Raw genomic sequence first — 16,216 nt, 5'->3', positions numbered from 1 at the left:
AGACAGACACCCCTAATAGCTCTAGGTCTTAAATCAAGTATTAAAAACGTAAGTAAAATATTCTATTAATTTAAAGGGAATAAATTGACACAAACATCTGCCTAGATTATGTCTTAATAATTAATACACTGCACTTATGCATTATTATAAAAAAGACATCTATTGGTGGTGTCTTCTATATAATGCCAGGGCCTACAGTCTAGACTTAACAGACAACATATTTGCAGAAAAAGAAAATGAATATAACTAATTATGGTCAAGAAAGGTAGAATGATTGAGCAGATAGTCATTGGTATCTGTGCATAAAAATTTTATTATATTCGCATAGCATCAGCTTTAATTCTAAGTTTGGTCTTCTGGTCTAGTAGCCTCCATCTATGGACAAATTGTCATACATGCTATGGTGAAACTGACAAAAACTCAGGTAAATTCCTAAATTAAGCCTCTTAAACAAAAAAATTGAATCGAATTATCTATTTCATTAAAGCCAGTTAACTAGAGCAGTTAACTTTTAACTGCTTTATTAACAGGGTTATCACTATGCCAGAAAGAGGCTGTGTCTAAATATTAAACATAAGGGATTCAGCATTACCAAGCCAGCCTCCCAGACGACTGAACCTAATTTTCTGCTATTTGTGTCATGCATAATTTCAAATCACCAAAGATTTTTTTAATGCTCTACTCCTATCCTAGACATAATGTGCTTGTCTATCCTTTATCAAATCTTGACAAATAGTAACACTAAGAATGCAAAGTTGCTAAAAGTGCATGAGGCAAGATGCAAATTCCTCTTCATTTATTCCATGAACACTTTTCCTGGTGTTCTTAACCTGCCTAAAGTTTCTAGCAGGGGAATTGAATATCAAACAGGCTGGTAATTGTCCCTGGTATTTGAGGTTTACAATCTAAGAAACAGCATGCTGGCAAAAGTAGTCCCCTCAAAAGTAATCTAATCTGGTTTTGATTAAGTCTATTTCCCTTTTTGTTTATAGTGAGACCTGGTGCCAGATAACTCTTCCAAGAGCAAAGCGTATTTTTTCCTGCTAAAGAACGTGCAACTGCTTCCTACTAACCAGTGGCTGTAGTCACTGGATCAGGATCCACGGCCTCCCATCATCTGCCTCTGCTTTTTTTCGGCCCACATTTGTCTTCCTGCACCTCTCAAAATGAATTCTAAACTCCAGCCTGGCTCAAGCTTCTTATTGTTTTCCTTACTTATGCATATTCTTGTCTTTATTGCCCTCACCTCTAATGCCCTTTGGTTCCTCGCCCCCTAAGTTCCCCTATACTCACCCCACACGCATCCCAGGCTTGGAATTCATTGAGACCTCAGTTTGTGAGAATAATATCAACTCTAATTCCATTGGTCTCATTAAAGGAAATAACATTTGAATTGTGCCAGGCACAAAGGAGACTCTCAGCAAATGTCAGCTCCCTCCCTTGCCTCAATTTTTCAAAATGCTAACCATCCTAGACTTGTAAAGAAAAAAGCAATGTTTATTCAGTAATTATGGTATGGCTCAAGGCATGTTGGGAATTCATCTTATGGAATTATCTTCAGTGCTCTGTTAGGAATTTATTCCTCTGCAAGTTCTGGATAACCAGAGGAGCAGACGCTTAGTAATCAAAGATATATTTTGCATGTAACAGGACATCCAGAGAAGCAAAGTCCAGGGCTGGGATGGCCATTCCGGGATGTTGTCAGGATTCCACCTCCTCCTACTGTTCTGCCCAACCATCCTTAGGATGTGGCTTTTTCCCTCAAGGTGTCCTCAAGTCTGTAATCTGTTGATACTCCCCCTGGTATCCCAGGAGGACACATAGGCCTGGAAGAAGGCAAAAGGGCCTGAAACTGTCTCCCCTTAAGTCTTTTCCTTTTCAATAGAGAAAAGAACCTTTCTCAAGAATGTCTACCTCTAGCCTGGCCAGGTGTGGCTCAGCAGTTGAGAATCATCCTAGGATCCAGGAGATCACGGTTCGATTCCTGGTCAGGGCATGTGCCGGGCTTGCAGGCTCGATCCCCAGTGTAGGGCGTGCAGGAGGCAGCCGATCAATGACTCTCTCATCATTTATGTTTCTACCTCTCTCTTCCTCTCCCTTCTTCTCTATCTCTGAAATCAATAAAGATATACTACTACTACTAATAATAAAATGTCTACCTAAAAATCATAGGCAAAGACAGTATTGCCTGTCCCCTCTTGCCACCCCTCATTACCCCATGAGCCAGGAGATAGAAGTGTTCAGCTTCCTAGCTTCTGTAGTAAAGGAAGTAAGGGAACGGGCTGAATGAATATGGGATTAATCAGCCGATAATATCTACCACATCTTCAAAGTCTGTGTATAAGCAAGCCTATAAGTTTAGCAAAGAATTAGCCCTAAATTCACCCTCAAAAAAAATAGTGTGAACTATGGATATTCAAAAAAATGTGTCATGGGTTTTTAATTCCTAAAGAGGAAATGCAAACACCATTGGGACAATAGCAGCCGCACTGAAATAATTATACAGTTTCCAAAAGTAATTAGTTTAGAGTAGACAGTATTCAACTAGATTGATGACTTCCCATATGTTTTGGCTCTAAACAAAGTCCGTATGTCACTGTTAAGGAGTACACTTACTCTTTTATTCCCAAAGAATGTCATTGGTGCACAAGTGTTCTTCGAAAAAATTAGGAAGCGCTTTGAAGGTAGCCTATGTTCGGTGCCTCTTCTTTACCCCTACTGCACGAGCAGGGAACAAAATAGAGTACACTGAGTGCTACTTTCTAAAAGAGGTTTCTAGAGCAGGGTGAGTGGCGGCTGCAAATTTGTGCTGGGCACACTGGGGCATTATGTTATAACTGCCCTTAGCAGAGGCCCTATATGTGATAACTACTCAATAAATCTTTGCCAAGTTGAATATGGGCCATTTATCTGCCATAAAGTTAAACATGCAGGTCCCTTTTCTATGGATCTGAGTGGGAGAAACTGCTGTTAGGCACTTCTGACATTCCTGATTTTATAACTATTTGGTTGTCAACTTCTCCCCTGAGTAGAGTAAGGAATATGTATGAGTAAAAATAGAAAGGACAACATCATCGCACAACTCCAGAGGGCATCATTCACAGTGCAGCCAATGGAACCAGGCTGTATACAACGCATGGGGCCTTCTGCAACAGGCCTGTGAGGACACTCCAAGGACACAGCTACTGAGGGCTCTGTCTTTTGTCCATTTCACAGCTGACTGATGGCTTAGAAAGAAAAATTCTTCTGTAGGAACAGACTATAGTTCCAAGGAATCTGTTGCAATTGATAATTAGATCCTTTTTATATACCATGTGAAAAGCAAGTGTCCTCCTTTTGATAAGACGCTCAACCTATAAAGCAGTTGAATTTTTACCTTTCTCATTGTGACATCCAGGATCATGGTGGGGAAGACCCAACAATATGGCTCAAAGTGCTGCCATGCATTTTAGAAGATGGATTTTAAATGTGAAATTAGATTTCACTCAAGGTCTCAGGGAAGTTAAATGGCACACTGGACACCAGTCCAGCCCAGTGAATTCTGACATCAGAGTGTGTTCCTAGTTTTGGAGAGGTTGAATTGCTATGTGTCATGCAGCTCCAGAGAGTCCATTGCAAACCTTCCAAGACTTTTGCAAGCAAGTTCACGTAGTGGTGGCAGCTCAAAATTGGCTGTGCTGGAACTACTTACACCACAAAAGTCCACAAATTCTTCAAATTAGGGCTTTTTAAAAAGCTGTTTGGTGAACATTTACAAACACGCCACTGCCAGACCCCACACAAGTCACAATCAGGAAAGCCGGGGGTCTCCCAGAAAAGTTGCTAATAGAGAATCACCAAAGTCTAGGGAAAGAGTCAAATAACAAGTCAGTGTTGAACATCAGCAGATGTCCTACCCTGAGCTGAGTTCTGTGGAGATAAAGTAGGAAACTTAAAGCCAATTCTCTGACTTAGGAAGATCTCTCAACTGACTTTCAAACTATAATAGTACCAATAACCGTAAACACTCAATCCAATCCTTACAGTGTGCCAGATAGCTATCACCTCAGTCCTCAGAATCTTACAGCATTGATCTTATTTTATAGATGAAGAAACAGAAACTCAAAGAGGCTGAGCATATCACTCAAGCTATACAGAAAGTGGGCAAAGCCAGGGGTCAGCACCAACCTGGCAGACCCCTGGCAATGACACCCACAAAACAACAGTAGGATGCAGTGAGGACAAACAGGGGCATACTGCAATGCCAGGGCCACCTGCAGGAGACCAGGGAGGGGAGACCAGCCAGGGACTCAGTAGGGGGTCAGGACAGAAAGGTGTAGGTGGTGGGGGAAGGCAGGAGGGACAGCAGTGGAAGAGAGCAGAAGAAAAGCCCACAGCTGTTGTGGGTGTGCAGGGCCTATGACTCCGGCTTGACTGGAACAAAAGGTGACCCCCACTCCAGGGCCACCAAAGATCTCCAAATAAGCCTCTGAGGCATGCATTGCACATATCTCCCCAAGATAAGCTGCCAAGAGACAATGCTTGAACAACTAGCTCATCTGCATAATATCACTATTGAATTTCCTTTTTCTTAGAAACTACAAGTCATTACTTCAAATTCTCATTCCCCAACATTAACAAAGAACTAAATTTATGTTTTCTCAGTGTGCCAAATCATAGTTTATTTCCCTAGTTATTAAAACTTTGGTGGTGGAAATTATACTTTGCATTCATGTCATGGTGTAACTAATGCTGATGTTGCTGGAAATTGTAAAACTTTAGTCTATCATCTAAAAACAGATTAAGCATTAATTAATGATTTCATCTCTTCAGTGTCTCAATATGTGGAAGTCCCTAGCTTGGCCAACGTTATGTGAAAATACATAGGAAGGGGTAAAAGAAGGTTGGTTCTGGGATTCAAGGAAGTGTTTGGTGTGCTGAGGCAGAATCACAGTTCTGTGGATGAGCATTCAAGTTCTGCACTGCTGGTTTTACCTGTAAGTCTGGATCCTTTGCTAAAGTTGCTGGAAAGGCCAACAGATAATAAAGCATTTGATCCCAGGCCTGGATTGGCTCTAACTCAGATACTAATTACATTTGGGGAGGATAGTGGAGAGCCAAAATTAGGTTATCAGGAAAAACAAATATGGCCATAAATGAAGCTATTCATATGAGCAATATGTAATATAATAAAGCAGTGTAATAATAAAGTTACTAAAAGAAATAAGAAGGTGACAAACCTTATTGTCCCAACTGGAGTGGTTTTGATAGTGAAAAAAGGCACCATTAATGACTATGTCAGAACAACCTAACTGAGTTGTCCCAAAACATCAGTCACATGATCATGTAACAATAAAGAGGGTGGAATGTGGAAAAAGCCACATAAAAATAAGTATAACTAAAAAAAGATTATGGAAGAGGAAAGAGATCACATGACAGGCAGGTTAAGAGCATGAGATAGGTTGCTGCAAAAGTCCACATGGGGAAAGAGAGTAAATTGAGCTGCCCATAGACAGAATTGGATTTCACTTCCGATGCTTAAGCATCAGGTCCCTTTCCAAGATCCTAGCAGTGGGTTCACATGAGCCTATATTTTGTAAAATAAAAAAAGGTAAGAAATTTGTGTATGCTTTTGCTTAAAGAAGTTCCATCAAGTTGTATGAGCATCTGGCCCCACACATCTACATGTATTCCTGCCTACAAAGCTGATCCTTCAACAAGGCTGCCACCAGGCTTCAAGGCATCAGTACCAGGCTTAGGCCATGGAGAAACAAAGCTTTTTCAAAATGCCAACATTACTCCTCTGAAGTTCTCATTTTTCTCAGGCTACAGTTATCAGGAGATATGGCCTGAGCAGTCAGCAGCTTGCCCACCACAGTGTTGGAACCCAATTTAGTAAGTTGGAGAGGCCACCAAGTGCACTTCAGCTAGTCATCTAAATGTCACTGACTTAGTATTCTATAGACAAAGTTATATCTTCAGCTTCCAAGTGAAGGTAGCAGGAGCTTTTTAGGTAAGCGTGTGAATGGCCCAATATCGAAGTGAGTTTGCTGGGCTGCTCTGGGGATAAAGATGGATTCTGTCCGTTCATTTTGAATGTTCTCACTCAACTACATGTACTAGAACAGGTGTCCTCATGAGGTTCCTTTTCTTTGTCAACTCATGAGGTTCCTTTTCTTGGGGCTCAGCCAACTCACTATTTTGCCCCCTCCCCTTTAACCACAAAGAGATTATGAGGACTGAAGAGCAGGTGGGTGGGAGCTTTCTAGAGTAGGACTCAGATACTCTGGGATCAAATGTCAGCCAGTACTGAGGAACATATAAGAGATCCATAATCTGCTGCACTTTCTTAAACTGCACCAGTGCAGGAGAGAGGGAGATGACAATTTTTTCCTCAGAACAATGAGCCTCTGAAAGCTGAGTGGGAGAAATTAGTGACAATAACATGATGTCTGTCAACTTTTGAAAAATTAGAATCAGAAAACCAAAAGTCAAGTTGAAAGAAGACAAATTAGGTTATATCAAGAGTTGACACATCATTGAATACCTGCTAATGGGAAAAAAAGATTTCATTTAAACATTCTTATTGTCTTTATGCATAACACTTTTAAAATCACATAACATTTTTATAAGAGTATTAAAAAATAGCCTTGCTTTTAATATGGAAGAGATGATGACAAGCATTTGAAGTTCATTCTCTAAAAATGGCAGCTGCTCTTTCTTTAGGCTTCTTTTTTTTCTCTTCTATTTTCTAAAGCTTTACCCTAAATAATTCAGGTGGAAGCAGAAAGAGAAGCCACAAAACATCCCAATTGTTGTGTTGTACTGGAAGTTTTAAGAAAGGGATTGCAGTAAAGCCAGAGACATAGCATGAGAGTGACAGTGAGGACTTAACGCCCAGTGCTTAGTTGGAGGACATTTGAAGACAGACAATCAATCCCAGGCTCTGCAACTGTCTGGCTGAGTTCCCTTGGACATGATGTTCAAATCTTCACTTTCTTTTCTGAATAATGGGGTAGTAATTGTGCTTTATATTTCAAAGAGTTAATGAGGACTAATAAAATAATATTCCTGAGGAACTTAGCATAGCACTGGCACACATTAAGTACTCAGTGAATATTCATTTGCTCTATCCTGAAAATTCTTAACTCATAGTCAAAAAGTAGACTGACAAAGGCCTAAGGAATCATCTCTATCCCAGAGTCAAAAGAAAATCCTGTTTGATAAGTTGTGTCCTCTCAGAGCTTACCATGTAAGTGTGTTCAAATAAAAAACAAGCACTTACTGTGTATCTGTTTCAGCCAAGGCACTGAGCTGGGCATCAGAAAACAGAATACTAAAATATGATTTTTTTTTTTAAGTGAGGATAATTTTCTCATTTGAATGTCCTCCTCAGCAGATTGAAATTTAATTTGTTAGGGTAATAGGCTGAGACATTTTCTACGGCTAGCAGATGTGACAAAGCCACATGGCCACATGGCTTCTTAAACTTGATTGAACATTTAATAATGCTAATGTCAATGATCACTTGGAGATAATCGGCAATTATTTTTGGAACAACCATGAAACCTACACACCCTAGAAGACCATGCTCAGAGATAGTCATTGTCAGTGCATGTTTATATCCAACCAGGAGCCACCGGTTGGAGCACTTAGGCCACCCAAGAGGCAGTCTGGAGTCCAACAGTTCTGGAGTTTAATCCCATCTCCGCTTCTCATGAGTTGTATAACTTTGAGTAAGATACAACCTCAGTTTGATGTGTTATATGTACTCAAAGGGATAAAACACTTAATATTGGACCTGGTAACTTATAAGCCCTAAATAAATGTTTGGAAAACTTTAGAAAAATGGGTCTCTGAGATGGAGATATGAGAAGAAGATTTTCTTGTCCAAGTTAAGTCCTTTACTAATCCTTTTTCTTGTGTTGACAAAAGAAATGACTCAAGTTAAATATTTTTGTAAGATTGATATATAACATTAGGTAAGTTTTAGGTGTATGACATTATAATTTGACATCTGTATACACTACAAAGTGATCTCCTCCGAAAGTCTAGTTACCATCCATCACCACACAATTGGTCTTCATCTATTTGCCCATGTTACAACTTCTTTCCCCCTGGTAACCACCAGTCTGTTCTCTGTATCTATGAGTTTGTTTTTTGTTTGTTTGTTTGCTCATTTGCTCTGCTTTTTTAGATCACACATAAGAGTAAAGTCATACAGTATTTGTCTTTCTCTGTTTGACTTATTTCACTTAATATAATTCCCTCTAGGTCTATCCATATTGTCATAAATATCGCAAAGGGCAATATTTCATTATTTTTTATGGCTGAGTAGTATTCTAAACATACCACACCTTCTTTATCCATTCATCCATCGATGGACACTTAGAGTGTTTCTGAATCTTGGCTATTGTAAATAAGGCTGCAATAAACATAGGGGTGCATATACCTTTTCAAATTAGTGTTTTCGCATTCTTTGAATAAATACTCAGAAGTGGAAGAGCTGGATCATATGGTAGTTCTAGTCTTAGTTTTTTGAGGAATCTTTATACTGTTTTACATTGTGGCTGTACCAATTTACATTTCCATAAAGCAAATACCAATTTTACCTCAATTTTTTAAAAAATCAATATAAAGGGATATCAGGAAGAGATCATTGAATAAAAGATATTTAAGAGATATAAAAGGCAAATTTAAAAAATAATAATAAAATAAACTATTTTTGTTTGTGCTTAAATAATGAATGAAGCTTATGGTAACCATAATTGCTGTTTTTGATGTCTTGAATTACCTCAACAAGACCATTATACTCTGGAGTATAATGTTGATCCCATGTGAAGTACTATTCCCTGAGCAAATTTGTTGTCAGAGGAGGGAAAAAAACAACTAAATATTGATCCTATAGAATTTCACAAACGATAATGCTGAAAAAATTTAAAAATCTCTGTAAGCATGTAGGGTCTTGATAATTAAGGGAGCTATTATCTCAGCAGCTGCGAAATACATGAAGCATTTAAATGTTGGCAGTTAAATGATACCTCTCATGTGAAGCATAGATATTCCAAGGTCTGATTTTCTAATTGTACATTATCCAGCTTCCTAAATTACCTTTGTGTTGCTCACACTCAACATTGGGGATTCTAGTGTTCACTACCAACTCTACTAGAAGGAAAGTAAAAGTGAAACATAAAGAGGTACAGATCTATGGAAATGTTTAAAAATTTTTAACATCCCAGAGCAATTCCTAAATCAGAGGAATTCAGAAACTGGCCAATCACGAGGCTGAGCTGGTTTCCTTAAGTCCTACCCACTGGCTGATCAGCAGATGTTCCTAGGCATGGTTGGAAAGCTAGAAAAATCCCTTATTAAAATTTTTCAATGGTTGTTTCTTTCCCTCAGCCTTTTTACAATTAAGATTATTACTGTACATTTCTTGTTTATTTTGTACCTAAACCTAGGGTTTCCAGACTCTCTATGATGGTGTCCAGTTCTGCAGATCACCACAGTGCCTTAGGTCTGTATCACCCCCAAAATGACTCAGTGTTTGGAGCAGAAATAATTTTGACGTTAGGTCTTGTCTGTGTTCCAGTGACACTGTACAATCAAACAGAAAGTCACAGGTATCATTTTGCTGTGCGGTAAGGACATTGGGAAGATGTTGCTTATCTCCTCACAAGAGGTTTTATGCCAAAACAAGACTGCTCCCCTCTGCTGCCAAGGGAGGGAGATATTGCAAAGTAGGTGCTCTGAAAGGGGACAAAGCACAAAAGCCAAAAGGAAATGTTTTCACCATGAACATTCTACCTCACCTGGACAAACTTGGAACACAGGGGGGACTTTCCTGAAATATCCACTTCTATCATTCAATCTGGTACACTTAATTGGAGATTTTCAGGATAATTGGCTCTTTTGGACATTTAAAAGCGAAAATAGCCAGGTCTGTTAATGGAAGATCAGGTGTCGGGCCTTTCAAACTATTATCCACAGCCATTAAGGCAGTTCCAGGAAAAGCACGCTGGACAGTGTGCTGCCCATTAGCCAGAGCGCGATTTAAACCGACAGGCATAGAGCCACGGGCACGGCTGCTGCCACCACCACAGTGGGAAGCTCCTGTGCTCTCTATAGGCTTTTCCAGAACTCCTGTCCGGGGCCCAGTCCTCTGGCCCATAGGGAAGGAAGTGGGGCTTTCATGTGAACCTAAGGATAACCTGAAAATAAATCTCCTAAACCATAGCTACTCTGATGGTCCCCAGCTAGACGTGTTTGTAACTTTATATTTTCTTCTGTTTTCAAGTACAGAGTCCTGCAACTGTGTCATGCCTCTGGTGCTAGGTGGACTTAGACTCACCCCAACAGTGAAATGAAAGAAGAGCTTGCTGGATGGCACCATACTCAGCAGCCAAGAATAAAGGCTTTATTTTCTTCACTGATCACTACGCATGTTTGCTTTTGATAGGCCCCACTTGCCAGAGTTTGCCTTCTTGGCCCGTTACAGCAGTCCTTTTTTGTCTTCCAAATACCATCGTGTGCCTCAACCCCACGGCGGCAGTAACAAAGAAAGCAGTGATTGGAAGCTGTGGGCACGTTGCAGTCGGGACGGATGACTGCGACAGGGGTCCCGGGGGGCTGCGGGGAGCAGCAGGCCTTTCCCTCGGGGAGTAAAAACCCAGACAGACCTCTGGCGTGAAAAGCCCAAACAAACCTTTCTTCTAAAACACACCTTATTTTAAAGATGTATTATAAGAACTATTCATACTGTATTTTGACCATTTTCTCTGATTTCCTCGTAAAGCTCATTTTGAAACATCAAAAATTCATTTCCAGGGCTTCCGTGCAGTAAGAGGCAAAACATTAAAAATGTTGTCACACTCAGGGGAAAGGGCACGAGGCAGTTCAAAAAGCTACACGGCACCGCCGCCATCTGATTTCTCCACTCCCTATTACTTCGCTGATGAAAGGTAAAATTACCCTTCATTGCTCCTTTGCCACCTAGAACGGCGTGTGTGTGAGACACTCCATCAGCCATCACCAGACGCCTTAAGGAAGTTGTTGTCTATAAGGAACTGGGTTAGTTGTCATAAAAGTGAAATGGGGCCTTTCTTTCAGCTAACGTAACATTTTCCAGCAGTATCTGCGATTCTTATTCTCTGTGTTTATCTACTTATTAGTCTAGGCTTAACAGGGGTGTACTTTAGGGGGCTGCAATGCAAACAGTGATTTGGATCTGGATAGAGAGTACACAGATATGCAATTTAACAGATCTATAAAGAGGCACCTGGATTTGGGCTTCGTTACTGATACAGGATGGAGAAGGCACCAACTGGGTGGATATTCCATCACATCCAGGCGTGGGAGAAGCAGCTTCAGATGGCAAAAAATTCCACTTGGCTTTGTGCATATTTCTAGCTTTATCTGCAACTTGATTTTTAGTGATCTGCATGGAGATTTTAGCTGGAGATGCCACATCCATTCCTCTGTATAGATGGGTTAGTAAGTTTCCTTATGGAGATGTTTTCTTATTTTAAAAAAGTTAGTGTTTTATCTTTGTATTAAAAGATACAAAGTACAAAGGGAAATTGGCACTAACTCCAGACGTGTTCATTGGAAACATGGTCAGGCTATTATTTCAAAGACAAAGCTGAAATCCAAGCAGATGTTTGCTGACTGCCGTTTGCCAGGACATGTTGCAGCTCCCCAGAAAATTATTCAAGACTGAAGTAGTGATGCCTGTGCTTGTCCAAAAGACAGAAGGCTATCAAGGTGCATTTTTATCAGGTCCTTCCCTAAACCCAAGTAGATAAATGATTCTAGTGACACGTAATATATACTCTCGAATAAGTTTGGTTACCTGGAGGTTACAGTTCTTACTAACTGCTTACCACAGGGCATTTGTGGCATTACGATCATCTTACAGGTAAATATCTGAGAGTTATGTTAAGCTGAATTAATTGTAATTCCAAGGGAGAATGTTCTGATGCAACCAGCCAGGCTTCACCAAATACTGCATTGCTTTCTAAGGAACAAAAGCAAAGAAATGCATAGCCAGTCTTCTACATCGTTTTTCCTTAAATATTATATTTTTCAGTAAACAACAGAGGCCCAGTTACTAGACATAAATAAACTGGGGCTTTTGGAAATGTGAGGATATGTGAGGATCGACCATATGTTTACTTCACGGTGGCTTGCATGATAATCACTAGAGACCTGTGGGACCCAGAGAACAAACCCTTCCTGCCCCCACCCCACCCCCACCACCCTTCCCCTTCTCTGCTCAGACTTGAGCAATCTGCTTTCAGGACTTAGAGAAGTGAAAAGCAAAGCTGTCTGGAAGCAAAGACAGTCTGCAGGCACTTCACTATCAAAATCTGATCACCCACTTTTCTCCCGCCACCAACCCCTCACCCTCTCACCTCGCTCTGGATATAGGAAGGCGGCCTCATCATAAACAAGCTGCTTCCTTTTCTCTCTCCTTTCTTCTTCCCTAGTAGACATAAAAGAGGCAGCTCTTAACAGAGTTGATATATTTTTGAATCCAGCTATCTTTTGGCATTCATATTTGTATAGCTCTAAATTCATTTATTTTATGTTTTGATTCCATATTTTCCTTTCCATTAGTCCTAGTCACAATTCTTAAACAACCTGGCCTTGATCTTTTCAGTGGTGATTCACTGGGATTCCTGCATTTTATGAGCTCTAACTCCCTGGGCCTCAAAAATCAGTGGCTTTCAAAAAATACTTGGACTTCAATTTGACAAAGAATTGAGTACCTATTGTGTGTGCAATGTAGAATTGAGCACCCAGAATAGGAGATGCGTGAGTCACCATTCCCCGGGAGTCTCAAAGAGTTCCCAGTCTCCAATGTGGTGAGTGCTGTATGGGACTGTGAACAAGCTATGCAATCACCAGGTACCAAGATTGTCCGTGTACAAAACAGAAAGAGATACAAATATAAACTCATAAGTGATAAGTAAAAAAAAAATAATCTATTGTGTAAGGTAGTAATATCACAATTCATGTTTATTGATAAGTCTGGGGGCAAGAACAACCGTAATAACCAAATAATGATTTTTGAGTAATATTTATCACTTATATGAATTAGAACTCCTTGGAGAATTGGCCAACTTCAGGTTTAGAGCAGGATATGTACAGATGAGTCTGAGACATCTTATTGTGCCAGAAGGCAAAGAAGTTATAGCTAGTTGTGCTAAACACAAAACTAGGATGGACCTAGTTTTGCCATCAACATTTGAACACCAAAAACACTCAGTGTTGTAAACATGTGAAATACGTAAAACCTCTGAGTTCTTAAAATTCCAAAATAATAATATCTCATTGGATGCTGTTGCTAGGGTACTAATTTATTATTCTGAAAACTGAAAATAAAGGTATGTATCTTGCCTTTCTTGTATACATTATATTTTAGAATAGACAAATAGTTGATGAAGAAAAGCTTTTTGTATATGAGTTCAAATTAATAAATGCAGAAAAAAATGACAGAATTGGAAATCACAACTTTACAATCTTTAATGAAATAATTGTTTTGGACAATGGTTGTTAAAACCCTTCAGTGAGAAGCTGATTGGGAATTTTATAATGAATGGGTTAGACTTACTGGTGTTCACCAGTCAATTTGAACATCACAGGAAGAGAAATAACTAGGTGTTAGTGTCACCTGACACAAAGCCTTTTAAAGTATACTACACCATATCTATGACATAGTCTTGTTCAACAAACAAAGTTGCATCAAGTAGAATCTATAGATGCATTGCTAGTTTATAAAAAATATATGGAATAGAGAGAGGTGTTAAACCACACCTCAAGGGTGCAATTGGCTGAGTCTACAATCCAACAAATTTTACAGAAAAATTACTTGATTTTTTTTAAACTTATAAATAGCAGAAAAAAATAATGATGGGGATTGTTAAATGTCAAAAATAATCTTTATAATGCATTGCCCACAAAATAGAATGTAGTTTCCTTATTTTGATTCTAATTTGAAAAAGACAAAAAGTGTTAAAAGTAATTTTTGAGAAAATTGGGAAAATTTGAATATAGCTGAGTATTGGTTAATATTGAGAAATTATTAACTTTATTAAGTGTAATAGTGCTATTTCATAACTATTAGAAATACATACAGAGGTATTTGTAGGAGAAATTACATGGTCTGGAATTCATTTTAAAATACTTAGTGATATAAAAAGGAAGATAGATGTAACAAAACAAAACAAAAAAGGCAAAATGTTGGTAATGGTTCAAGCTGATAAGGAAGGCTGTGCCCACAAAGCTCAAGACCAGGACTGGGAGCCTCAGGGAGGTGGGTAGTAAATGGGACTTTTTCCCCTCTCATACTTGCATATAATTTGAAACTTTATGAATAAGAATGTAAAATGTAATTCTTTTGCATTAAAAAAAAATTAAAAAAGGAACAACCCACCAGGCAAACTGTAAGAGTCGAATTTGCAGGAGAATGAGGAAAGTGGAAGAAGGAATTTGGCAACCAGCTCCAGAAGTGGGTGTGTGCCTCCCCTGTGACGAGGACGGAGTTGGGAGGAGGTGTCTTGTGCACAGAGCCAAGTCAGTCCTGGCCAGTGAGACAGGCAGCAATGAAGAGAACAACCTCCAAAAGCTGGTGGCGGATGTGTGGTCCAGACAGGAGAAGTGTGTGGGGAGGGAGATGAGAAAGAACAGCCCAGAGACATGAGTGGAAACGGTAATTTTTTAAAAGGGGTATGTGTGAGCAAGAAGGAAACAGTAAAAGAGAGAGAGGAAAGCTGAGCCCACCTGTGGAAGTTTGCTTAAAGCTGACCGCCCATATGCAGGAAGGGCCATTAGGTTTGCACATCATTGCTATTTGGCTGCCATAGGTCCCCATGGTTCCCCATGTTTGTGATCAAGATTTCTTCAACGCCCATTCAAAAATACATCCCATCCACTAATTAGGTCTACTTGCAAGCACACAGAAAAAAATAGAGTAGCAGCATCTTGCTGGGTTTTCTTAATTCTGACAGATGGCTTCTTCCTAGATCTCTGAATGTTGGTGATACCAACCTCTGGGATAGCCAAGTGTAGGACACAGTCCAAACAACAGGCTGCTTTTGCTTGGTGTCAGTTCAGCTTCCTACAAACAAAATTAAAGCAGCATCCAGTTAGCAATTGGAAACACATATCAAAGGGAGGGCGCTTAACTCAAAACAGATTTTTCTAACCACCCTCAATATACGTGTTTAGGAAGAATGCATCTTTTAGTTATAGCAATGCAAATGTCAGTGATTATAAACATGTGTATAATATAGCTTGCCAGCAATTTTTGCCCTTGAATGACGAGACCCATACGGAGTCCCAGGAAGAATGTGGAACTCTCGTTGATTTCAGCATGAAATACAGAGATATGAATGGTGGTCGCAAGAAAGGACACGAAAATCCTGGGGATAATCCTTTGTGGGGAATGTGTTGCTTTTTTGATCTACATGCCTGAAAACAGTAAATGCATGTCCACAGACCAACACTAAGACTCCTTAAAGAATGCAAATACAACTAAGTCATTTGAAAGGAAGTGAATTTCCAAGGACTGGTAAAAAGGGGATCATTCTTAGAAGAGAAGCTCAGAGGAAGGAAGATGCTAGGAAGCCAGAGAGCTCTGATGAGTACTGACATGACATTCCTTCTTCAATTTTAGCAGCCTGGATGCATTTCACATTTTGTTTCCCAAACAAGTATTAGATTTTACCCCAGAAGGGAAAAGATTTACTCATGTACATTCTAAAGTCCTTTGTAAGGGAAAAACCCACTTCGCTGTGTCTTAGAATGTGTATAGAAAAATTAAAATGTCATGGTTGGAGTTGCTTCTGAGTTAATATCAGTAAATAGAATGTTTGCCTTTTGGTTTCCCTTTTACCAAACAAAATAGAGCTGCCAATTCATCCATCTGTAAAAGTACTCCTTATGTACTCCTCAAGAGAATTACTGAATTATTTTGTGTGCAAAAGTAGTTTTCTTGCATATTGTTCACTTCCTATGGCCAAAGGGGGAACATTTCAGTCCCTTTGCTGAGCCCTTGTATTTCATGCACATGCCTTATTTTGCTGGGGCTGTTTCCTTGTTAGAACACCTGCTCCCTTTTTTGTCAATCCAAATCCTTCAGTGTCCTCAGGGTCTAACCCAGGCTTCTGAAGAGCCTCCCCCAACCTCTTATCCTCACAGGGTTGTCCCCTTTGCCTGTGTACTTACTATCCAA

General features: G+C 39.7%; 1 long non-coding RNA gene across 5 annotated transcripts in view; it reads right to left on the bottom strand.

The window, feature by feature from the left end:
• The window catches only part of LOC107533154 (uncharacterized), a 43,054-nt gene that overhangs the window by 17,983 nt on the left and 8,855 nt on the right, over positions 1 to 16,216 (bottom strand). For 3 of the 5 annotated variants that reach the window (XR_001602831.2, XR_001602835.2, XR_015715785.1), the window contains exons 1-2: positions 15,031 to 16,111; positions 12,393 to 12,463 (exon numbers count right to left, since the gene is read on the bottom strand). This is a non-coding gene — a long non-coding RNA (uncharacterized LOC107533154). Of the gene's footprint in view, positions 1 to 12,392; positions 12,464 to 15,030; positions 16,112 to 16,216 lie in introns of those variants that run through there. The other 2 variants (XR_001602832.2, XR_001602833.2) reach the window with 1 other exon arrangement.

The sequence above is a fragment of the Miniopterus natalensis genome, chromosome 16 (genome assembly GCF_054644295.1).
Source record: "Miniopterus natalensis isolate mMinNat1 chromosome 16, mMinNat1.hap1, whole genome shotgun sequence".
Taxonomy (NCBI): Eukaryota; Metazoa; Chordata; class Mammalia; order Chiroptera; family Miniopteridae; genus Miniopterus; species Miniopterus natalensis.
This window is presented reverse-complemented; position numbering and strand designations above follow the sequence as displayed.